Source organism: Sus scrofa, chromosome 14 (assembly GCF_054392235.1).
Source record: "Sus scrofa isolate SSC_HxYL_T2T_F1_AM1 chromosome 14, Sscrofa_HxYL_maternal_Yorkshire_Landrace_v2.0, whole genome shotgun sequence".
NCBI classification, from domain to species: domain Eukaryota; kingdom Metazoa; phylum Chordata; class Mammalia; order Artiodactyla; family Suidae; genus Sus; species Sus scrofa.
This window is the reverse complement of record NC_139396.1, coordinates 142,925,311-142,950,416: the sequence shown is the minus strand read 5'-3', so window position 1 is coordinate 142,950,416 and position 25,106 is coordinate 142,925,311. Positions and strand designations below refer to the sequence as shown.

General features: G+C 41.1%; 1 long non-coding RNA gene across 1 annotated transcript in view; it reads right to left on the bottom strand.

Annotated features, from left to right (window-relative positions):
• Nucleotides 1-553: 553 nt before the first annotated feature.
• Nucleotides 554-25,106, bottom strand: part of LOC146397048 (uncharacterized) — a 201,879-nt gene continuing 177,326 nt past the window's right edge. Inside the window, exons 6-7 of the long non-coding RNA XR_014827199.1 lie at nucleotides 3,245-3,322; nucleotides 554-1,669 (exon numbers count right to left, since the gene is read on the bottom strand). This is a non-coding gene — a long non-coding RNA (uncharacterized LOC146397048). The remainder of the gene's footprint in view (nucleotides 1,670-3,244; nucleotides 3,323-25,106) is intronic.

Here is a 25,106-nt window from a genome sequence, read left to right as displayed (position 1 = left end):
CTTAGCTAGTATAAAGTGAAAATGGGAATTTGTCATCAAGATAGGGGAAAGGGACCCATACAGGCAAAGGAAAACAGCTGAATCTCAGGAGCTGGAGCTGGGAAAATGCAAAGTGACAGGAACCCTCTTGCCTCTCACATGTCTGCTTTGCTCTGTTCATCTGCTTAACTGGTCTATGTCTGCAGACTGGCTCTCTTAGTGGAGAGTCACAGTGCAGAGCAGATCTGGTTTAGATCCACAGAGGTAACGTCTATTCTCTATCCCCATGAAAAGGATTCTTGTTGATCCACTGTGTCAGACATTGTGTTAATTATATAATTGGTCCCCAATTCTTTACTACCCTTTCAAAGAATTATATATCTACAATCATTGAATGGTCTTCTGGTGAACAGATGGCCATGAGAAAACTGTTATAGGATGCTGGGAGGATGGCAACTCGTGTTATGCACTGGTAAACATTTTGTGAAACTACTGCCTGTGGCAATCTGGAAAACAGAAAGTATTCTTAACTTGAGCACTGAGTTAGTCAGTTTTAAAGCAGAATCTGAAAATGTGAACTGGTTGATATTAGCTTTATTTGATAAGGCAATACAAGAAAGAGATGAGCTCAGGAAAGAAAGTTTGCAAATAGATTCGGATAGATAGAGGAGCACAGAGATTCCAGGATGTCAGGGTTGGAAAATGAATCTGCTTCTAACCATTTCAATGTGTGGCCATTAAAGCACAGTTTTAGGACTGAGACCAAATCCAGAGCATGGTCACTAAGACTAAATCTCAGAGAAAACACATGTCACAGCATTTATTAACACTTCTGAAAAGACTACAATATTACTGAGTAGATCCTTTTATCCAGACAAAAGTGTTGTTAGAAATATTAGGGATGTGGTCCCACCTAAGCCAGGTACCAGATGCCCCTGGTGCCTCACCCAGATTCCCTGGACCAGCGTGGTGCACCCATCCTCTGGCTGCTGCTAATGGCTCACACCTGCACTCTTCTTTTTTTTTTTTGGTCACACCCACGGTGTGGGTACAGCACAGCATGGGCCAGTGATTGAATCTCAGCAGTGGCCTGAGCTACAGCACTGACAATGCCAGATTCCCTAACCTTCTGAGCCACCAGAGGGCTCAACACCTGCACTCTTTTCCACATAATTACCATTAGCCAACTAGAGCTGTCCCAACCTCCCTTTGGCTTATGGCCTTGGTCTCATCATGCAGTGGTATTTCTGCAAATAATTCCCAATGACTACAGACTAAAAATGAGAAGGCAAGGTTTAAAATGGAAACCTTGGGCAGCTCTGGAAATTAATTCATCAGAGAGGGTGTGGAAAAGTGACTCTGCTTTATATATTTATGGAATACGTGGAATCCCAGGCAGAAAATCCCACAGCATTTAAGCAACTTTCCTCCATGTGCTGTAGATAGAAATAATACCCAAGTCACAGGTATCATCCTTTCTTCCTTTTTCCCTGAAACTTTGGCTGAAGTTTAAATGAGAATAGGAAAATGCCAAATATTATACAGAACACTTATCACAAAGCCAGTTCACAAAGCTTTGGTGGCTGTAACAAAAGGCAACTGATACGAATAGCAAGAAAGGGGAATCATCATTACCCAAAATATCTTGACAGGTGAATGTGGCTGACCTTCTGATGTGGAGTCCTGAACACTGTAAAAGGAGAAACAGCTTCCTAAAAAATGTGCTGCTCTATTCAGTGTAAAGCAGTGGTTCTCTTTAGCTCACATTGGTGTCATAGGTTCTGTGGCTCTGTCACTCTCCTCCCAGTAGCAACTGATGTGAAGAAGGGCTATTGCTCTCAGGAACCCGCTGAGCCAGGAGTGTCAGGGCCTTCTCAATCTGGTGCCCCGTCCAAGCTCTCTAGCCTCCTTTCTCATGATGCTTCTCCTCCCTGGGTACTACTTTCACTCCCATCTTGGTTCACTTCTAAATGGGCAGTGATGCAATATATCATGCCATTTATCTATCTTCTCTGCAGTCAAATCATTCTTTAGGTCTAAAGATACCTAATTCAGAGGAGCAGGTGGGGATGAGTGAAATAGGTGAGAAAAATTAAGAGGTACAAACTTTCAGTTCCAAAATAAATGACTCATGGGGATGAAATGTATAGTGTGGGGAATGTAGTCAATAATTACGTCATATCTTTGTATGGTGACGAAGGTGACCAAAAGGTACAAACGTTCAGTTATAAGATAAATAAGTACTAGGGATGTAATGTACACATGATTAATGAAATGAACATTGCTGCAAGTTACATATGAAAGCTGTTAAGCAAATAAGTTCTAAAGCTCTTTTTTTTTTTTTTTCTTTTTCTTTTGAGGGCCGCACCTATAGCATATGGAAGTCCCCAGGTTCAGGGTCGAATCAGAGCTGCAGGTTTACACCACAGCCACAGCAACTCTGGATCTGAGCCACATCTATGACCTATACCACAGCTTGCAGCAACACCAGATCCTTAACCCACAGAGCAAGGCTAGGGATTGAACCCGCATCCTCATTGACACTATGCTGTGTTCTTAACCTGCTGAGCCACAAGGGAACTCCATTCCTAAAGTTCTTATCACAAGGAAAAAATATTTTTTTTCTGTTCTTTTGTATCTATGTGAGATGATGAAGAATGTTCATTGGACTTACTGTGATCATTATTTCATGATGTACATACATTGTAAACCTTAAACTTACATGGTGCTGTATGTTAATTATATACCAATAAAAATGGAAGGAAAAAAACAAGAGATATCTAACTTAGTCCTTTAAGGGGTTCAGACTCTGTCAGAATGTTGCATACAGCTTTTTTTTTTTTTTTTTTGAAGACTTTGCATTGCATATAGAGTAAAATCCAAATCTCTTCCATGGCTTGCAGTGTCTTGAATAATCTACTTTGATTCCTTTTCATGCATCACCTCATGTCTCGCAAATCTGTAGACACACTGGCTTCTTCTAATTCCTCAGAAGCAGGGAAGCCTCAGGGCCTTCGCTTATTTTGATCTTTCAACCCAGAACGGGTTTCTCTCTATTGCTCATTTGCCCAATTTCTACTCACCTTCTGATGGCTTAATGACACTTAAATGCAGCCATGCAGAGTGGTTAGTAGTGTGTGCTACACAGGTAGAATTTGTATCTAGATTTGTATCTGATTTCTACCCTTTGATCTTGGGAAATTTGCTTCACCACTCCAGGCTCTGGTTGCTTCATCTATATACTGGGAATAATAACGGCAATTACCTCAGAGGGTTGTTAGAACCCAAGGGAATTTGGGGAAAAGGCAGTGGCAGCATAATTTTGTCATTTCTTCAAGTACACCTATGAAATAAAAGAGAGAGATTAGGTAGGAAAAACTCCAACTCTCTTAATTTATAGTCAACATCCACAAAAAAGATGGTTGACAAGGTATCTTCCTGAACAGAAAATGTGAGTAGATGGGGACAAACCACCAGCACGCCAAGACCTGAAATGTATCCACGACTGTGTGGAGGGAAGCAAAGGAAAGCTGTGGGGCATCTCATGTACGCTAGGATCTTCAGAGGATACAGCCAGGTGTTCACTGGAAACTGGAGGGCCAACCTGAGAACAGTCACTGAAACCAGGAGTTTTTCAGACTCTGCCAGCCCACGTGCATGTGGTGAGCTCCCATGGGCCCTGGCATTCAGGGCCCCACAAACTCTCAAACTAACCATTCCAAATTCCTTCTAAGACAACAACCCCACAGTGAGCTGAAAGTGCCTGGAATAAGATCCAAAGTGAGCTGCGTGGGGTCAACAGAGACAAAGGAGAAAGTCCAGATGAAAGAAGAGGAGGCCAGAGCAGGATTTTTAGGCAGGAAAGCAACATCTTGTGAACATTTTGCAAAAATAGCAGAAGAGGGAGCTGTGGAACCATGAAGTTAGGAAGGAAAACAACCAATTTCATATAAAAATGAGTTAAAAAAGACTGAGATCAAGTTGCGTAAAAAGATGTTAAAATAAAAAAGGGAATGAGGAGCAGAATGAGATTCCTATAGACAGTTAAAGCATGCCAGAGGAATACATTTACAAAGCTGATGGAAACATATTCTCAAGTGCAGGGAGAAAAGCAGCAGGAGGAGATGGCTTCTGCTGGGGAAGGGTGGGAGAGTCAGGGGCGTTTTCTAATCCTCTCCCTCCTGGAGAACCAGGCAGAGCCAGAGGGCTGCCATGTCACCGGAGGCTTAGTTCCAAGGAGCGAACTGGAGCAATGTTACCATCCAAGAGAATCCAGAGCAGAAGGCATGATCTTGTGTGGATAATGGAACCAAGCAAAGAGCATAAGAGCCAAGCAGAGTTCTGCAGGCTGAGAAATCAAGCAGAGCCACGGCAAGGAGGAGGTATCTGGGATGGTGTTCACAGATGGCCTGGGGCCTGTCCAGCGCCCATTTGACAGTTAATGTGCAGGTGGCCTGCAGGCACTTCAGGCTGGTTTAAAGTCACAGCGTGCGCAACAGCATCCATGGGTGGACTGTTGCCCACAAAGGAAGGAAGATACCTGAGAGCAGAGCAACAGTGCCAGCATAGCCAAGTTGGGATTCAGGATGTGAAAGGTCTTTACCTCTTTAAATCCACTTTCTGAGAACCATCTTCTATGCTTGTCTCTCGCCTACTTCTGGATCTGCCACTTGAGCAGTAATATAAACCTGGTGTTACTTTCAATCCTTTTATGCTATTACAACCCCCTATTCTCACTGCTCTTGGGACCTTTTTCCCTTCTGACTCAGCTAGGCTCCACGGTTCTCCAGGTTCACTCGCCTGCAAACACTGCTGTCAGCCCCTTCCTCCACTGTACTCAAGTAGCAGCCTTGGCTCTGGTAAGCCAATCTATAGATCAATAATTGCACAGTATCTTTTTTCAGCCCTGACCTTTCCTAGCAATTCCATCTGCTTCCTTGACATTTCCACTTGGATGTCTAAAAGACTTGAAATTTAACTTAGTGAAATAGCATTGATTTCCCTCACTTACCTACTCCTACCAATCTTCCTCAGGTCAATAAACAATGCTGCATGTACTAGTTGCTTAAGTCAAAAACTAGTTCTCTTTTCCTCAACCATCACATTCAATCTATGAATACATTGTTGGTATCCTTTTCCCAAACATGCACTGAATCCACTTACTCCTCTGCACCTCCACTGCATACCTCTGGTCCAACCCCAATATATTTCCCTAGCACGAGAGCGTCCCAACTAATATCCCTGCTTCTAACCTCCACCCATTTCACATAGTAGCTGGAGTAACCATTTACACTATAAATCCACTTTACTGCTTATACTCCCAGTGTTTTATGATTGTCCTTGGAATAAAATCTGAATTAAGCTCTCATGGGCCTGGCTAATTTGCCTCTCTGACCTACCCATCTCTTCCGCCCACTCTACCCCAGCCACACTGGTCTTCTTCAGGTAGCTGGAAACTGTCAATCTTGCTGTGATCCAAAGCCTTTAGGACAAAGAAGGAATGGAGGAGTGGTCCATGGTGCTGGAGGACCTCTTGTAGGGAGTCTTGACTTTATCTTGGGAAGCAGGGGGGACTTCCTTGAGGGAATGACATTTGTCCTGGGATAAAATGGGACCAAGATGGACTTAAATATTAACATATTAATTACATGAAGAGCTGCAGAAGAGAGTTCCAGATAGCAAGAAGAGCATGTGAAAAGGCCCTGGGGCTGATGAGACGGTGGTGTGTTTGAGAAGGGAGACAAATCTCACAAGTGGATATAAGTCAACCCAGGCAGAGGCTGGATCCTTCAGTCTCTGATAGGCTACATCAGGAGTGATTTGCCTGGGAGTTCCCATTGTGGCTCAGCAGGTTAAGAATCCAACATAGTGTCCAGGAGGAGTGGGTTTGATCCTTGGCCTCCATCAGTGGATTAAGAATCTGGTGTTGCCACAAGGTGCAGCATAGGTCACAGATGTGGCTTGGATCCAGTGTTGCCATGGCTGTGGTTTAGGCCTGCAACTCTGATTCAACCCCTAGCCTGGGAACTTCCATATATCACAGTGTGACCATAAAAATGAAAATAAAAAAAAGCGTGATTTGCCTAGGGCCCAGTCTACTCATAAGGCTGGCTATTCCTAAACTCCATTCTTAGCAAGCCATTCTTTTAGGCTTAGTGCTTGGTCTCAGTTAAAAATGTGAAAATACAGAGAAGAAATTCCATTGGTATTCTTCGTATAAATGATGTCTCTGAGCAGGCTGTATTAGGGGAGAGGTGGATGTTTTCTCTTATGGGAGTCCTGAACGAAAGAAAAAAGAATACTGGAGGGGATGCTTTTCAACTTCAGTCCCTAGAGGCATGTGTAGCAATGCCTGATGGGAGCAGAGAGGGAACTATCTCCCAGGTGCTTCTGGCCAAGAGGGCAAGGAGCTCACTGATGGGACCTGTGGGTCTGGAAGTTCTGTGTGGTCTGAAGAACCAGCTGGAGCTGAGGCTGGTGGGACATGAATGTCTGCCGAGCTGACCTGGTGTCCAGGTTTTTCCCATGTTCATGAATTACAGGGGCAGGAAAGAGATACCTCTTAGAGCTCCTGAGCATTTGAAAATGAGAATAAGGAGTTCCCATTGTGGTGCAGCAGAAACGAATCTGACAAGTATCCATGAGGATGCAGGTTCCATCCCTGGCCTTGCTCAGTGGTTTAAGGATCTAGGGGCATTGCTGTGAGCTATGGTATAGGTTGGATCCTGCATCACTTTGTGGAGTAGGCCGGCAGCTGCAGCTATGATTTGACCCCTAGCCTGGGAACTTCCACATGCTTCGGGTGCAGCCCTAAGACGAAAAAAGAAAATGAGAATAATGTTATATTTGAGCCAAGTCTGCCTGATTGCTGAGCAATTCTAGACATATTACGGTTCTAGGTTTCACTTTTCTCTATCTCCCTTTGGCTCTTTAATGAATAAATGCTCACTTTTTTTCTTCTTCTGTGGTTACCACTGTCCTTCACTTGCTCTCTTGTTTTCCTTTTAGTCTCCCTCTTGCCTTTTCCTCTTATTTTGCAAGTGGACTAGAGAAGCCAAAGGTCTCAGAGGGAAGGGATGCCTCTGTATCCTCAGCCTGACCAACAGCCTTCAATCTCCAAATCTCATTTCTGGCCACACACAGAAGATTTGATTCCTGCCTGCTTCCTGACACCTGCAGGAAGCTGAAGAGAGACCTGATGAAGTGCAGACCCCCCTTCCTCTCCTATTTCCCCCTATATGAACCTATTTTCCAAACCCTGTCTCCTTTATAGGTCTTAAAGCCTCTGAGACAGTGACAAAATTCCTGTCTGTGCCCTAAAAACCAGTGGCAGATAAAGGCAGTACTAGGTGTCCTTGGCCCAGACCCTTCAGTTCAGTGTGATGAGCTGACAGGAGTCCGGAGGCCAACAGCTCACTTTAATAGGCAGGATATATTTTCTAGTGATTGATCACTTCCTCCATAAATTATGGATATGCATCTCTGCTGAGGCCAGTGACTTATTGAGAAGCCCTTTAAGCAGTAAATTCCCTCTCTCTCTCCATTCTCTGGGTAGTAATGGCATTACTCAAGTCACAGAGAAATTCAGGGCTGCCTTTTCTTAAAAAGCAAATTTTCTCTTGTTAAAGCCTCAGCAGGGAAACTTTGGGAGAGTTAGCGACTTCTGTCTGAGAAGCCTTGCTTTCTTTGGTTCTCACTGAGCAAGGAGGCCTGGCTGGGAGTGGGGCATAGACCTATAAGCATGGCTTTGGGTTTGATGATGTTGTTATTACTTTGGGGCAAAAGAATATCTATTTGTGGGCTGATACAAGAAAAGAGAGAGTAGGTCTCAGAGGGAAGGGATGCCTCCTGCCTCACCCAGAGACTGGCCCATGGAAGAGAAGGGCCAGGAAAGTCTCTGTCCCATCTACCAGACCAATCTATTTCCCCTCAAAAATCCATAGGGCAAACTTCATTCATTTGTCTTATCAAGTCAATTGCTCCCCCTGGGCTAGTCCAGATTTCATACCAAAGATGTGCAGACACCCAGTAATTTGATTTAAAATATCCCATGAAAGGATGACCAGATTCTCACTTGTGCACACGCTCTCCATCTCACCAGGTCAGACCCCTTGAAGCCCATTGGTTCTTCTCACTATTCCAGTCCTCATCCCCCAGAGGCCACCTTCCATTTTCTCTATCACTGGCCTTCTCTATGTTCTATCCCTCACTCACACTTCATTTACTCTATTAAGCCGCATGAATTTTGAAAGTGGACACATTCTTCCTCTTTTCCCTCTTCTCATTCTCATCTATTTACTAGTCTTCTTATACAAGTAAATAAAATTTCTCTATGGAGGTGATAAGCAGACACCATTCAATGAAATCAGGAGGTGTGAAGAATTAATTCACCATCCAGGGTTCTATGAGTATGATTCTTTCCTAGGAAAAGGGATCAACCAGAACCTTGACGGAGATGTTCCCCGAATTTACTGTCAGAGTGTTCCCCGAATTTACTGTCAAAGCAAGGGGATCCCATTGGCTTAAAGGGTGAGACTGTTGTGGACGTTATGATGCACCTCCAGCCCTGTCCCCTCTCACATTTAGGACTGAGAATAGTTCTCCCAGTTGCTGAGGTGGTTGGCAGTCGACAGCTCTCAGCTGAGTTACTCTGAGCATTGCCCTTAGGTAAGGAGAATTTCCTTGCCCAAGTTCACACTCCTTCACTGTGGGAATCAGCTGAGGACATTGCTGTGACCATAGCACAATTTAATTCCTCCTCCTTTTCAATTCTACTTGTTTTCTCCTACAGGTCATGGTCTTGATAATACTCTCCAGTAATGCAAATCTTCATCTCAGAGCCAATTACTTGGGGAACCTAACCCATGATGTACAGTATCTATGAAAGCATCCCAGAGTTTTCACAGCGTTGCTTGGTCACTTTTACATAGACTCTGTTACTGCTTGACAAGAACTGCTCACTGACCTGACAGCAAACACTCTCTTATATTCTCAAAGGGTGATGTTCTTTCAATATTCTTTTCTTTAGTTTGATGTTAAGCTCCCCTCTTTTTTTGACTTTTATATTTTGTTGAAGTATTTTTTGTTGTTGCATATTTTAAAAAATTATTTATTTATTTATATTCTTAAAGAATGGTTGATTTACAGTGTTGTGCTCACTTCTGCTGTACAGCATAGTGACCCAATCATACATACATATATATATATATATTTTTTTTGTCTCATACTATCTTCCATCATGTTCTATCCCAAGAGATTATATATAGTTCCCTGTATTGTATAGTAGGACCCCATTGCTTATCAGCTCTACCTGCAGTAGTTTGCATCTACTGGGAAGTTTGGGGTTGGTAGATGCAAACTCTCACCTCTTACTTCTTTTTTTGGGGGGGTGCTTTTTAGGGGTGCACCCATGCCATGTAGAGGTTCCCAGGCTAGGGGTCAAACTGGAGCTGTACCTGCCGGCCTACACCACAACCACAGCAATCTAGGATCCAAGCCATGGCTATGACCTACACCACAGCTCATGGCAACTCCAGATCCTTAACCCACTGAGCAAGGCTAGGGATCGAACCTGCATGCTCATGGATGCTAGTCAGATTCGTTAACTGCTGAGCCACGACGGGAACTCTTGTCATCTCTTACTTCTTACTCATTATGCTAATAAGGTGACTGCTCAGTGATTGCAAAAATAAATTACACACACTGATTACACTTTGGTTACGCATCTGGGAAGAATGCTCACCAGCATTCCCCAGTGCCCTCATTGGGAACTGTGGTAGAGTGCGCACTGGTCCCAGTGGAATGCTATTCTGCTCCAGTCACCTCATTATGCAGGCAGTGGGCTTATTTTCATGAGACATGTAAAAGCAGAGAACAAGGAAGAAGGGGAAAGAGAACTAATATTTATTGGCGACCTCCTATGTGTTCACTGACCTAGGACTTCTATATATGTCATCTGATTTTATTCTCCCAAATAGCCTTACTAACAAAGTGCCATTAAGCCTACTTATAAGTGAAGATTTTGAGGTGCACAGAGGTTAAGAAATTCCTAAGTAACACATTGAAAAAATGGAGGATTTAAAATTTAAACTAGGATTTGCTTGACTCTAAATCCCATCTTTTTTCTTTTAAAACATGCTTTTTATCCAGAAATATGAGTCGTTTGTATCTCTTTTACAAGAATTTATACCTCGATAGATGATTTATACATAAGGGTGATTGTGTGGCTTTGTGGACAAATGACAGAGAGGATGATTCTGGCATCAGCTTGCCTGAACTAGTTGTGTATCACTGGATGAATTTCTTAATCCCTTTATGCCTCGCTTTCCCCATCTGTGAAAAAGAAATAATAGTAATGCCTACGTCATAGGGTTACTTTAAGCAATCTGAGATAGAGAATAAGGACAGGGGGCCTGGTACATCATTTGTAGTCAATAAATGTAAGCTGTTTTAAAAGCTACTAATAAGTAAAGATTGGACTCGATGAGTGGTTCAAAATTTGGAGTATGCACTTAAATCACTTGGCACTGGAAATAATTATCCAGACTCCAACTATAGAACGTCTGATAGAGTACATCTTAGATACAGCCCTGGCATTTGTATTTTAAAAGAGAGTCTTCCTGGATGAATTTACTACAGATCAATGGGTAAGGATGATTCAATTAGCAGAATAATGTGTTCCCTTATACTTCTGAGATTCCGTGACTCTAAAGGTGAGCATGGGCTCCTTAGAGAAAAGACCGTAGATCATTTATCCTCAACAGAAGTGATACTGCATTATGGGGGCAAAAACTGGTTCTTACAGGAGAGGCATGATGAAAAAAAAACTTACTCTTTTACTATACAGATATAGATATAATACATAAACAGATACTGAGCATACTTGTGATTTCAAATTTCATTGGAGGAGGGTGATTAGGAAAAATTGTCCAAAAGGGCTCTTTTGGGAGATGACAAGGGAAAAAAGTTTGAGAAACATTGTTGTAAAGGAGTGGGTTTGATCTTAAGATTAAAGCTAAGACACTGATTTTCTACCTGTCTCTCTTTTGGACTAACCCATACCAATACCACTCCTGAGTTGTGAATGGCAAAAACAGAGTTAACTGGTAGGCCAGAGGTCAAAAAAAAGTGGCTAGGATTTAAAGTAGACCTTTCGTCTTGAGAGTTGTTTGGTTTTCCTTTGTCTTATTTGTTTTTTAATCCTGATAATTCTTTTGTACTTTTATTTTATTTATTTTTATTTTATTTTTATTTTTTTGTCTTTTTTTGCCATTTCTAGGGCCGCTCCCTCAGCATATGGAGGTTCCCAGGCTAGGGGTCTCATCGGAGCTGCAGCCACCAACCTATGCCAGAGCCACAGCAACGCGGGATCCAAGCCGTGTCTGCAACCTACACCACAGCTCACGGCAATGCCGGATCGTTAACCCACTGAGCAAGGGCAGGGACCGAACCCGCAACCTCATCGTTCCTAGTCGGATTCGTTAACCACTGAGCCACAACAGGAACTCCTTTTGTACTTTTAACAACCTGACTGCTGCCTGTGTAATCTAGAAAGCAGTAGTGGACATAGAGGCAAAGAGGCATCAAGACCAGAGAAAATAGTGTGTCCTCTGGGACTGTGTATTAGAGTTTGCAGAAGCAAGCTGCAGAGAGGTTGGACATAAATGATGCAGAAAACGCTCATTAGTCAAGACTTGATTGACTACTCTTGAGACAGCTTAGTGATAATATAGCTGGAATTTTCTTTTTCCACCAGTCTCTTACACTAAGCATCTTGAATGAGACTTTATGGGCATCTCTCCTGTAGATTTATTGCTTTTCCTGCAAAAACATCTACTTCCTTAAATGCTGGGCAGAGGGAACTTAGGCTGTGAAACAGGTGTGCCTGCTTGTCAAGGATCATCACAAAGACAAAGAATTAAATGCCAGGTGCACTATTCTCTGGAAACCAGACTATGCTTTGTGTCAGCATATGAACACTGAATTTTCACACTGCATATATTTATTTTAGAAAGAAAGAGGGTTCCATCCCTCTTACCCTACTCTAAAATAAATACATACACAAATAGGCATGTCATCTCTAACAGAAGTAAAAAGTGAGTAATAAATGGAAAAATCCTTGTAACTTCTTTTAGAGTAAACAGTTACTATTATTAATATTAATAAAAATTATGTGTTTAAAAATATGTCCTCATAAGTCACAAGTAATGTTCAGAACCATAAAATTGTTCTAAATGTCACTCCTCACTAATAATTTAAGATATATACATTTAAAAATTAAAATGTATTCATCTATTCATTTCCTCAAAAAATTAAATATAGAATGATTACACAATCTAGCAATTCCACTTCTAGGAGTATTTTTTTTTTTTCTTTGTCTTTTTGTCTTTTGCTGCTGTTGTTGTTGTTGCTATTTCTTGGGCCGCTCCCGGGGCATATGGAGGTTCCCAGGCTAGAGGTTGAATCGGAGCTGTAGCCACCGGCCTACGCCAGAGCCACAGCAACGCGGGATCCGAGCCGCGTCTGCAACCTACACCACAGCTCACGGCAACGCCGGATCGTTAACCCGCTGAGCAAGGGCAGGGACTGAACCCGCAACCTCATGGTTCCTAGTCGGATTCGTTAACCACTGGGCCACGACGGGAACTCCTCTAGGAGTATTTTCAAAGAACTGAAAGCAGGCAAAACTCCCAAATAATCCAATTAAAAATGAGCAAAGGGGGGTTCCCATTGTGGCTTGGCAAGTTAAGAACCTGACTAGTATCCATGAGGATGTGGGTTAGATCCCTGGCCTCGCTCAGTGAGTTAAAGGATCTGGCATTGCTGCAAGCTGTGGTGTAGGTCACAGACATGGCTTGGATCTGGCATTGCTGTGGCTGTGGCGTAGGCTGGCAGCTGCCACTCCCATTCAACCCCTAGCCTGGTAACTTCCATATGCCACAGGTGCAGCCCTAAAAAAAGCAAAAAAAAAAAAAAAAAAAAAAAAAAAAGAGGAAAGGAACTGAACAGACATTTTCCCAAAGAAGATATACAAATGACCAATAGTTTTATAACAAAGTGCTTAACATCACTAATCATTAGGGAAATTCAAATCAAAACCCAAGGAGAGACTGCCTCACACTTGTGGGAAGGACTACCATCAAAAAGACAAGAGATAACAAATGCTGGTGAGGATGCTGAGGAATAGGAACCCTTGTGTACTGTTGGTGGGGATATAAATTGGTGTAGCCAGTTTGGAAAACAGTATGGTGGTTCTTCAAAAAATTACAAAAAGAACCATCATATGATCCAGCAATTCTAACTCTGAGTATATATCCAAAAGAAACAAAAACAGGATCTCAAAGAGATGTCTGCACTCCCATGTTCACTACAGTATTATTCAGAATAGCCAAGACATGGAAGCAACCTAACCATCCATGAATGAATGGATAAATGTATAAGGAAGTATGTACAATGGAATATTATTCAGTCTTAAAAAATGAAGGAAATATTGCCATTTGGGACAAGATGGTGAGTATATTATGCTAAGGGAAATAATTCATACACAGAAGGAAAAAGGCTACATGATACTACCATGAAGAATCCAAAACAGTTAAGCTCACAGAAGCAGAGAATAAGAGCTTTGGTTCCCAGAGGTTGCAGAAAGGGGCAAGTAAAGAGGCATTAGTCAAAGGGTACACATTTTCAGGTATGCAAGATGAATAAGTCCTAGAGATCCATGGTATGACGCAGTGCCTATAGTTAACAATACTGTATACTTAACAATTTGCTAAGAGTATGGGTCTTAAGTGTTCTTTTCATGCACAAAAAATAATAAACAGAGTGAGAGAAAAAAAGAAGCCACCAATTTTAGTTATTGTAGCATGAAAAGTTAAAAAAGCACATTAACTTTTTAAGTCTTCTTTATTTGGGCCATGCCTGCAGCATGCGAAAGATCCAGGGCCAGGGATCGAACCTGAGACACAGCAGTGACCCAAGGCAGAGCAATGACCATGCTGGATACTTAACCTGCCGAACCACCTGGGAACTCCCAAGTTTTCTTTTAAATGTAGAAAAAATTTTAAATCTTTTTCAGTTTGTTAGGTTTTCTATCTTGCTGAGCCCAAAGGTATGGCTAAACTAAAAAATAACAGTAATAAAAGGAAAAGAAAAGTATAAGAGGCAAACAATAAAACACTTTGAAAGACATTTCAGAATAGAATTTTTGAGTAAAAGTAAGGCCATGTACTCTAAGAGAAGAAGCAACGCTAGTGAGCAAAAGATATATGCAGTCCAACAGATTAACAGACTGAATGGGTTAATAGATGATGGGGCGAGATAAAAAGTAAACACGGAATTCTTTCAAAACAACATTCCATGGCCATATTTTACCAGTAACTAGCATTTGTGAAAACCTGAAGCTACCTCTATAGTAAATGGAAACATAACCAGAGGATAACTTACATTGAAATGCTACATTCTGTGCTGTGAGGGTTAATTCTTCCAGCAGATTGGAATCAGGCTGAACTGTTCTGCATGGCACTGACCCCTGATTAAGGCATGAAGCACAGTGATTAATAGTGCTGCTCTTAATCCTGGGTCTGAAGAGTTTAGAGCTGGGTGCCAGGCCTCTTTATTTATGACAGTGAGACGGATGAGTTGCCTCTGGTCCCAGTGAGACCCCTGAAGGCTCTGCCACGGAGGCTGGTTACTTAGCAGAGAGATGCCTACGTGACTAGGAAAATATAACAATCGCCAGCTGAGACTGCATTTTGGACTCCCTGGTTCCAAGGTGTTCTCTGTACACATCAGTGGTTCCTGATCTGAGAAAGTGTATTCTGCCAGGGCCTTACAGTGAGAGCAAGGTCAGCTTTCACCCAGGCACTCCAGACCCCCTGCTGTGAGATAGTCTTTGACTATGATACATGTCCTTATTTAATGTCCTTGCTATACTGAGTATGCATTGTTTGTAATGAACTGTGGATTTGCAAACATCATCATTTGGGTCCTGTGAGTCTTCTTTAGCAATCCAACTTAACTACCACCAGAATGCACAATCACATACAATAGTGCTCACAAAAGTTTCTTAATATAAACATAAATGCCTGGAAAATCCTTTACAGTTTCTTCAAATATATAAATCAGAGGTTTAGACAAATATATTAGCTATACTTTGGTTCAGAATTCTGTATTACTAGCTATTCGGATAAACATTATGAAGAGCCAGATTAAAATTATATTGTCAAAAAAGGAAGAAAATTCTGACATGCTACAATGTGGATGAGCCTTGAAGATGCTAGGCTAACCGAAATAAGCTGGTCACAGAGTCACAAATAGTGTTTGGTTCTATTTATGCAAGGTAATTAGTAGAGTCAAACTGATAGAGACAGAAAGTAGAATGATGGTTGCCAGGACCTGAGGGGAAGGGGCATGAGGAGTCAGTGTTTAATAGATATGCAGCTTCAGCTGGAAAGGTGAAAAAAGTTCTGGAGATGGATGTTGGTGATGGTTGCAACACAATGTGAATGTCTTTAAAACCTCTGAACTGTACACTTAAAAACAGTTAAAACAGTAGCTTTTTTTTTTTTTTTTTTCCTTAGGGCCGAACCCGTGGCATACGGAAATTCCTAGGCTAGGGGTCAAATCAGACCTGTAGCTGTCGGTCAATACTACTGTCACAGGAATGACAGATCCAAGCCACGTCTGCAAACTATATCACAGCTCATGCAACTCTGGATCCTTAACCCACTGAGTGAGGCCGGGGATCCAACCTGCATCCTCATGGATACTCAGATTTGTAATCCTGGGTCTGAGGAGTTTAGAGCTGGGTGCCAGGCCTCTTTATTTATGATAGTGAGATGGATGATTTGCTGTCAGATTTGTTTCCACTGGGTCCTAATGGAAACTCCTAAAATGGTAAATTTTATGTATATATTACCACAATTTAAAAAATGTTTTCACTTTGTATTAGCAAGGTTCCTTTTTTCCCCCCTAATGATAACACATTATGAGATTAACATACTTTTGCCTTTTTTGCTTTTTTTTTTTTAGGGACGCACCCACGGCATATGGAGATTCCCAGGCTAGGGGTCTAATTGGAGCTGTATCTGTCAGCCTATGCCACAGCCATGGCAACACAGGATCTGAGCCGCATCTGCGGCCTACACCACGACTCACAGCAATGCCAAATCCTTAACCCACTGAGTGAGGTCAGGGATGGAACATGCGTCCTCATGGATGCTAGTCAGAATCATTAACTGCTGAGCTACCACAGGATCTCCATTTTGACAGGATATGAATTGGTACGATCTTTCGAGAAAGCAAATTGTTGAAATGTTTCAATTGTCCTAAAAATGTATATACATATCATTTGACCCAATGTTCTCTCCTAGGAGATTATCATGGTTATACTCAAAGACTATTCTATTAAAAAAATGCATTGAGGGGAGTTCCCATCGTGGCGCAGTGGTTAACGAATCCGACTAGGAACCATGAGGTTGCGGGTTCGGTCCCTGCCCTTGCTCAGTGGGTTAACGATCCGGCGTTGCCGTGAGCTGTGGTGTAGGTTGCAGACGCGGCTCGGATCCCGCGTTGCTGTGGCTCTGGCGTAGGCCAGTGGCTGCAGATCCGATTCGACCCCTAGCCTGGGAACCTCCATATGCCGCGGGAGCGGCCCAAGAAATAGCAACAACAGCAACAACAACATCAACAACAACAACAGACAAAAAGACAAAAAAGACCAAAAAAAAAAAAAATGCATTGAAGCATTGTCTGTATTTTTTAAAGCAAACACTCTAAAGTTTCCAAAATTAGTTAAGTAAATAATGATGCATTTCTACTATGGGACACTAAGCAATCATTAATATTATTTATGTGAATATTTAAAGGCATAGAAAAAAGTTTCCAAGATATGTCAGTTAAAAAGTCTACATACAATTATGAAACTATAAGAAACTCAATTTAAAGCAGCTGGTTAGCTATTTAGAAAAAATATTACTTTCTATTATTATCTCTTATTGTATATGTATATGTAGAGAGCTAGAATGATTTATAAGAGAATATACTTATCCTTTTGTAGCAGGATAATGGTTCATTTTTATTTCCATCCCAGAGCTTTTTTCCATGTGTAAGTTTCCAAACATTCTGCCCTAAATATCGATTGCCTTGCTAATCATAATCAAGGAATAAGAATTGTTAAAAATACAAACTGTTTTACCAGGTCGTTCTTCCTACTTCACGTTTCCTAATCTCTTTCTTCTGTCAAGGTGAAAGGCGAAGCATAGTCAAGGCTTAGTTTGGGAAAAACTCTCTAGGAGTATTGGAAAAAGCTCTCTAGGCTACTCTGGGCCAACCAAAGACTGTTATTGGCAGAAGAGAAATGAGGTTCTTGCAAGGTGTTCAGCTGGCTGGGAAGCAAGATGGTACAGGAAATACTGCTGCCTTGGGCAATGGAAAACTGTTCTCCCTCTAGTTTACCAGAGACTCAAAAGGGACCTCAAGAAAGTAGCTTCCCAATTTGGACCTCATGGTTCTCATTATAAAACAAATTTGGGTCTTCCAGTTTGATTGCTTTGCAATCTAATGATAGGTATTGTTTGAGGCTGATCTGTGTCCAGGCTGGGAAAGGATTAAAGCCCTCCCTTTGGTAACCAGTTTGGAACGTTGTTGCTTCTTTGAAAAAAAAAATATTTATCTAAAATGTTATTATTGGGAGTTCCCATTGTGGCTACTCAAATCTGACTAGTATCCATGAGGATGCAGGTTCAATTCCTGGTCTTGCTCAGTGGGTTAAGGATCCAGCCTTGCTGGGTGCTGTGGTGTAGGTCGCAGATGCAGCTCGGATCCTGCATTGCTGTGGCTATGGCGTAGGCTGGTGGCTACGGCTCTAATTTGACCCCTAGCCCGGGAGCCTCCATATGTCACAGGTGCAGCTCTAATAAAAAGTTATTGTTGTATATCATTACACAGATAAAGAACCAAAAATATGTATAAGTGGTCAGACAGAGGAGCAAGTCTGGCCACATGGTCAGGAAGAGAAACACTGGAGATTGGCATCAAAATAGAAAGTATAACAAGGCAGTGTTTCACACAGGGAGGGTCAAAATGTCAAATGCCAGTAAGATGTCAAGCAAGATGAGAATAAAGATCTCATTGATTTTGATGACAAGGTAATGAGGCAAGTCAGACTTTTTCATTAACCTATTAAAATTATTTAAATAATCCTCACTCTGTTTAAAATTATGGCAGTCAGCCATCTCCTGAGAATTAGTGAACACTTTTTCCACCCCTCTGGAGTAGGAAATCTTTTCATGATTTCAGAACCAAAGATTCCTGAGACATGGCTTCAAATAAGTACAACATATTTATCAATTAACTCTACAATGGAGAAACTTGGCCAGAAAGAAGCTGGCCAAGTAAGAGAAATTCACACCTCTCATTATGGGGCTCATGGGTACTGTGTTTCTCCTGAAATTATGCACTGAGATAAGCATGGCATCATTTCTGTGGGATTCCCATTTAAAATGCAAAAATCATGACAGTAAAGCAGAAAAACTTAAAGGACCTTCCATAAAGTACTTAGCTTCAAATCTTAAAAAGCATCAGGGTCATAAAAGACAAGGGAAGACTGAGAAACTATTATGCACTCAGACCAAAGGGATATGATAGGATGTTTAAATGAGTCAATGTACAGTGGAAACTGGCACAACACTGTAAATCAACTATACGCTAATAAAAATAACATAAAATTTAAAAAATGAATGCAATGCATGATCCTAGTTTGTATACCAAGCCTCTGAATGATATTATTTTAATTACTTATAAATTTTGAATAGGTACATAGAATTATTTTCTGATATAAAGAGAAAACAAACTCTAAGTAGCAAATACCCACACTATGTTTCATCTTGAAATTTTGCCCACCCTTCTTATGTATGAAGCCATATCCTACAGATTCTGCCAATATTATGCTGCTTTATATCAGTTTACCTCCCATAAACATATGATTTGGGGAGTCGCTGTTTTAAAAGGCTTTTATTATTACATAATCATGTGAATTAGGATTTTGGGGAGCACTCTTTCCCTCTTATTTGTAGATTGGGGAGGGAAACTGATTTTTTAAAATAAAGTTCATAGGAAGAAACATAATAGTGTTATTATTATCAACAATGATAATAGTTACTCTACTATGTCTACTATAAACTATACATAAGTACTTTAGTTATTATGTCCTTAGATTTGCATCTGAAGATTATTAGCTCAGAGTGACTGATTCCTAAAATCACAAAACTATTAAGGTGACATAGCTGAGAGTGAACCACCAGCCCTTTTCATCACTAATGAAATCAGGGAGAGGCCATGGAGCTGATACCATGCTTTGCTCCCTGAGAGTCAACATCACTGAATGCCTCTCTGTAGCTCCTAATATATTAGCGCATGCCATAAAAATCAAATTTCTGAAGGCAGCCCCCAAATGGCCATTCAACTTGTTTTTCTTCCATTCAACTTGTTTGGTTACACTCACTCCTGTCTTTTCCATAGTCTCTCTGCTTATATAGTTTATGGAAATATTTCAGACTATATTCTACTCCTAAGGAAGATTTGAATGACTCTGCTTGTGCTGGATAGTAAGAATGTATAGTAAGAACAAAAAGTAAGATTCTGAGCATATTTTTGTCCTGATGTTTTTAGATGGTAAAACCACAACATGACATTTATGAATCTTGTACTGAATTTCATCTCACATTGAATTTTACTCTCATATACAGAGGAGAGAGGAAGAGGTGATCTAAAAGTCAAGAACAGGACTCTAAATAAGATGGCAGTGTCAGCAATTTGGGCAGCAGTATAATTGGCACTTCTGTCTCCTAATTCATGGCCAAGGAAGCTGTCAGCATCCAGCACTGATAACCCTGAGGAGGCCACCAAACTGAGAAAGAAAGCTAAGGCTGATTAATGATCCAATAGAATAATGGCAAATAATCTTCTTGGCTTTTTGCTGAGTGAGGCAATGGAGACGAATTTTGTCATCACAATAATTTTGCAGCTGTAATGTGGATGTCTTCACAGTCGTGTTCTGTACCCCTGGAAATATTCTTATACTTTTTGGACACCTTTGCAGTGGGGTATGTTAAGAAAGGAGAGGAGCTCAGATATCATTCCCAAGGATGATTTATGCTTAAAAGTTTAATTTCCAGGGCTAGGTCTCTTCAACATAAATCATGCTGTTGCAGGGAGAGAACTAGTTACATATTTTTTTTTTCAAATGTGTTTTCCCAACTAACGATCTTATGTGGCTTAAAATTATACTGACAGAAAAACAACAACAGTGGCTTTTAAACTAATGACACGATCCACGGATAATTTCCTCTAAATAGCTCAGAGATGTGAATGAATGAATCATATATCATTGCAGCAAGCAATTTCCCGCAATGGAGTCTACCTGATGCAATCTCAATGCATATCAAATTGGGTAAGAGCTTTCAATTGAAATAAGACTCTGAAACTGGTTCTGGAGCAAAACCCAAGCCTTGAGGGGAAACAGCTGCGAATATATTTAGACCTTTCCACTTTTCCAGGAGCTCTTGGGTTACAAACGTCTCTTTTCTGTGCACAGGAACTTATTTTGTGAAGGAATCTAATGATATAAGTGGCTGTGACAATTCTTCCCAAGTTTCATTCCCCTTAATGTGGGCTGGCTTTCTTAATGGGTCACCATCCTGCAATGTCTTAACTATATTCCTCCAGAGGTTTCTTTCTTTCTGATCTACATATGGCACAGATATACACAGACGTTCATCCGGAAACTAGGGCACCTCAACAAGCCCAATGGCAGCTCCGGGATGTTGTAATCAGAAGTAAAGTGATGCCTTCCAGGCCAAGAAATATCAAAAATAATGTAATGCCTCTTTCCTTTTGCTTCTAGCTCTAGTATGCCAATGTTTTTGGTGAGTGTGTGTGTGTGTGTGTGTGTGTGTGTGTGTGTGTGAGAGAGAGAGAGAGAGAGAGAGAGACAGAGAGAGAGACAGAGAGAGAGACAGAGAGAGAGAGACAGAGAGAGATGAGGGCTTTTTCTCCCAACTTGGGGAAGATTCTCAGTATGAAATCATATTCATCTTTGTTTGCCCAAATGCTCCTTTTTGTTTCCTCTTGTTTCTAAGTCTTTTCTAGGAGAGGAATAAACAAAAAAACTTTTGCTGAGTATCTTGCAACCCAAGGAATATGAATGAATTACACAAAATCACCTACTACATGGATTAGAATCTAGTACAGATCTTTCAATGCTCCTTTAATGTAGTGGCTACAAAGCTGTATCTTATCTCATGCTACTGTCATCATCGTGGTCACTCTGTCCTTCCAAAGAGATCACAGGCATCTCACATGGTCAAGGTCACCTCGTCCTCTACACAGGACTGAGTACACTAACATTTTACGTTTGCCCAATACAAACTTATGACAGATGACAGGGATAACAAGTGACATAGTTGTTTTTAACCTTCTAATTCTGGTTTGGGGAAGATTTGAAATATATAAGAGACTCAGCATAAATATGGAACCATAGCTTGCTGTGAGAAATCACAAAATATGGGCTCTGGTTTCTTCTCTGACATCTAACTAGTTAGATGCTCCTTGATGGCCTCATCCACTGAAAGGGGACAATGCCCATTGAAATGCCTTCAAGAGATGAGGAACCGAAACACTCTTTAGTGTCACACAAATGCCTAAACATCACTATTGACATGATGCTGGGTTTTCTGGGCTCTAGAATAACCAGGGGGATAATTACGTGGTACCAAAAAGCAAAGAAGAGACACAGTAAAGGAAGGAGTCAGTGAAAGGACTGTGAAGGAGTCAGTGATGCGCACCTGTTTTTCCATAAAGCTGTAAGGAGATTTTTTTTTAAAAAGGCCTTGAAATAACTAACAGTCTTCTATAAATGCCTGTTTGTCAACTACTATATTCCGGGCACTTCCATCTATATTCCATTAATCAGGGTAATAATGATAAGAGCCACCATTTATTAAAAGCTCATTATGTACCAGCAACCCCCACCCCAAGAAATGTATTAGGTATAATAATCACTGAATGGGGTTGGTATTGTTATTCTCATTTTACAAATGATGAAATTAAGGCTCAAAGAAGTTAAGCAACTGTCCTATGGCCATCCAGCTAATGAGAGACCAAAAGAACAAAAGGCCACAAGGCATCAGCCCCTGCCTGTTACCTCTTGGCTGTCTCCTGTTCTGGTGGCTTCATGCTAGTGACCAGGGGTCATTTCTACATTAAACCGTTTAGTTCTGGACAACGTGTGGCGATATGGGCACCAGTTCAGAGGCCCTGCTGGTGCAGCCAATGGTGTGTCAGATCAGTTCTAGGAAAGATGCATGGCTTGTGATGGGACTAGCCCATGGTAAAAATAGTAAGTTCATGATCAACATCATATTTCATCCAATTCCAAGAGACTATATATGACGATGGCAAAGTGTCTGGGTCCAGAGGATGAAGACAAACACAGGCAGGTCTTAGTGATCCAAAAAGGAGAATCTGAAGTCCGGAGATCTGTGCATTGGGAAAACAAGCACTGCCTGGTCAGCAAGGGGGAGGCAAGCTAAATCCAGAGCCATCTTGAGAGGCTACTACTGAACCAGCCTTATGCTTACTGCTCGCTGGGTAGAATGAAGCAGTCAGAGGTATTTAGGTGACCTACTATCCCTGACTGGGACAAGGCTGGATCCCCAAAAGGCCCCCACATGGAGAAGAACGTGGGTTGGATATGCAGTTGGCAGTCATTTCTGTGACTGCCTGGGGTGCTCCTGGACCTAAAGAGTTTTATAGCCCAGAGCAATTCCGATATCAGTGCCAGTGTTCAGGCCTGAAGGAATCAGTGAAAGGATAATTCAAAGACTTGCTTCCAATGTGACTCATATGGTACCAGTGTTTTTGTGGTGACACCAAAGATTGCTACAGACACAGGGTCCAGGTCCAGGGAAGACCATAAATTTCCTTTTTTCCTACAGACTAAAACCCAACAAACGAACAAACCAACCCAAACTGCACCTCAGTGATTCACTCCACTTTATATTTCGAGGGAGGTTAAAGACCTTGTTTTTTAATTCTGAGCTTGATATATTTCACATTTCTGGTATTCACTGCTCTGATTTCTTTGCAGTACAGATGCCACCCTTGACAGAGCACAGACTTAATTTTTATAAAGTATTTCTAAATCAGGGGGACACACAGCTAATGAATCCAACACATAGCAGGTAGCTACTCCCCACCTCTCATCCTACTCAGAAGGGAAAACACCATTCCTTGTTTTTTTTTTTTTCTGGCCCCTGGCTGCCCATGAATGAAAGATCAACTTATTTCAGAATCATCCCTAACTTCAAACCACAATGAAAGTTTAAGTGAGAACAACTGCCTCTGTGAGTTAGCATCAATGATTTAGTGCAGCTATGAACACTGATGGAAGATTGGAAGCTCTGTGCTGGGGGAATAAGGGAGCCTGTTTCTTTTAAAAAAAATTTTTTTTGGAGTGTAGTTGACTTACAATGTTGTGTTAGTTTCAGGTGCATAGTGAAGTGAATCAGTTATACATGTACACATATCCATTCTTTCTTCCCATATAGGTTATTACAGAATATTAAGCAGATTTCCTTGTGCTATACAGTAGGTCCTTGTTAGTTATCTATTTTATATAAGTAGTGTGTATATGTTAATCCCATCCTCCTAACTTATCCTTCTCCTCATAGTTTTCCCTTTGGTAACCATAAATTTGGTTTTGAAATCTGTGAGTTTCTGGTTTATAAATAAGTTCTTTTGTGTCATTTTTATTAGGTTTCACATATAAGTCACATCATATGATATTCATCTTTCTCTGTCTGACTTACGTCACTTAGTATGATAATTTCTAGGTCCATCCATTTTGCTGCAAATGGCATTGTTTAGTTCTCTTTTACGGCTAAGTAATATTCCATTGCGTGTATGTACCATATCTTTATCCATTCCTCTGCTAAACAACATTTAGGTTGCTTCCATGTCTTAGCTCTTGTACACAGTGTTACAATGAACACGCCCAAAGAACATGTTGGATATATGCCCAGCAGTGAGAATTCTGGATCATATGGTAGTTCTGTGTTTACTTTTTAAAGGAACCTCCGTATTGTTCTCCATAGTGATTATACCAATTTAAATTCAAGGGGCGCTGGTTTCTTGTCCCAGCTCTTTCAAAAACTGTTAGATTTTGATGTTTAACCCATCTGGGTCTCAGTGCCCTCCTTGTGTACTATATGAGGGTTAGAGTTAATCCTTCTGCAACAGATTGTAAAGCTATAAAGTATAAATTAACACACACTTGCATATTTTCAAAGTATTTAGGATCATGCATGCTGAAAACATTAGCAATGTTTAGCTACCATTGTTTTGCTCCAGATGTCTAATAGATATTTAATGCAGGAGTAATACTATTCCTACCATAAACTACTTCTGGGCTTTCTATATGTCATTTAATGATAATGGACATCTTTGGAATTATGACTCACATAATATGTATGTATATAATTCCCTATTTAGTTTACTGGTATTGCTGTCATCAGCATCATAGGTATTAAAAAAAAAAACTGCAAGTTTTTTTTTTTCTCTTGGATTTGATGGAACACTGGCCTATCCTCCTCCCTTGCTCAGTTTCTGATATCATATAATGACTGTAAAATCTCTCACCCAGTCACCCCAAAATGATGATTACAAGGACAACTGAGCCCACCTACCATGCATTCTTGGGTTATTTGGTGAGGGAAAGCACAAAAGAGGGCTGTGGTCTGAACCAGTATGCTCTGATAAAAGTACTCAGAAGAGAAAAAGAGTTTTCAAAGTGTTCTTCAAACACAAGACATTAGAATACTGATGAATTTAACTCCTACCATTGTTACACCTCTATGTGAAGAGCCATGACACTTATATTGAAAAAGAAGCACAACAAAGCATGAAATCACCCTCTGTGCAGAATTTCAGCCATTGTAAAAAGTGCCTGAGACAGCCCAGGCCTGAGTGGGAGCACTTGCCAGGATGATGGCCTGTACTGCATCCTGGGAAGAAGAGCCAGAAACCCAGTGTGAGATTTGTGTCCTCTGACCCTGGAGCTGGGTTTACTC